The 1137-nt window shown below is 42.2% G+C and overlaps 1 pseudogene; it reads right to left on the reverse strand.

Annotated features, from left to right (window-relative positions):
• Window positions 1-439: 439 nt before the first annotated feature.
• LOC126507768 (non-histone chromosomal protein HMG-17-like) lies at window positions 440-718 on the reverse strand (annotated as a pseudogene).
• Window positions 719-1137: the final 419 nt, after the last annotated feature.

The raw sequence follows: 1137 nt of genomic DNA on the forward strand, positions 1-1137 counted from the left end.
ATCATATCACTGAAAAGTCCAGATTGCCCAACAGACTGGCAAAGCCAGTTGTGGGGATCGGGTCCAAACAGGTCTCTGGTCTTAAGGGAGTTAAGTCTATGTTGATGGTACACGGGGAAGAGGATATAAAAATGAATTTAATTTTTCCACAATTTTGATGGCCCCATATGTCAAGACCAGGACATCTCTCCTGAGAGCCAAGAGTAGTCTTTCAAATTTATAAAGGAAAGATATGTTCCATCATCAACCATTAACAATCCAGCTTCACATGTTCCTTCCAAAAAAAAAAAAAAAAACAACTAAATGTTCTATGTGCTAATAACATAGCTTTAAAAAACAGTAAAACAAAATTCTACATTTTTATAAAACTTGATAACAAAAATAGTATTTCTAACTGTACAGTCACCAGAAGTACACAGTTATCAAAACCGTACACATTTCACTTGGCGTCTCCAGCACCTTCAGCTTTCTGTGCCTGGTCTGTTTTGGCAGCTCCATTCTCTGCAGTCTGCAGGATTATTCACATGCTTAGCAACATCAGCCTCCCCTTCTTCCCCATGGGTTCCTTCTCTCCCTTCTTCACAAAGGCCTTTTCAGGCTTGGACTCTGGCTTTGGAGGAGCAGGTTTAGCGGACAACCTTGCAGACCTTCTCTGTAGCTTGTCCTTCACCTTGGCTTTATCTCCTTTAGTATCCCCTTCAGCCTTTCTTTTGTCCATAGCAGCAGTGGGGGAGAGGAGGGCATCAGCACTGAACGCGTGGATGCAGCGGCAGGTTTGGCCTGGCTGGCAGTCGTTCTTGCGGCTTCTTGCATTTTTTTTTTTTTGACAGGGTATCTATACGAAACTCGGACTGGTCACAGACTCCTTAGACAAAACCGACTGCTCTGAAACTCACAATTTCACTGTCCCAACATCCCGAATGATAAGAGTACACCTGGCTACCACCAGATCCACTTTCTGGAAGATACAAACATACTGCCCAGACTACCAATTTAAGTCATTTAAGCAAAGATCTGTGCTCAACTATGTTAATAGCAGCATTATTTGTCATAGCCAGAATCTGAAAACAACCTAAATGCCCCTTGACTGAAGAATGGATAAGGAAAATGTGGTACATTTACACAATGGAATCCTAC

Source organism: Alexandromys fortis, unplaced genomic scaffold, assembly GCF_014885135.2.
Source record: "Alexandromys fortis isolate MF-2015 unplaced genomic scaffold, M_Fortis_MF-2015_v1.1 scaffold_47, whole genome shotgun sequence".
NCBI lineage: Eukaryota > Metazoa > Chordata > Mammalia > Rodentia > Cricetidae > Alexandromys > Alexandromys fortis.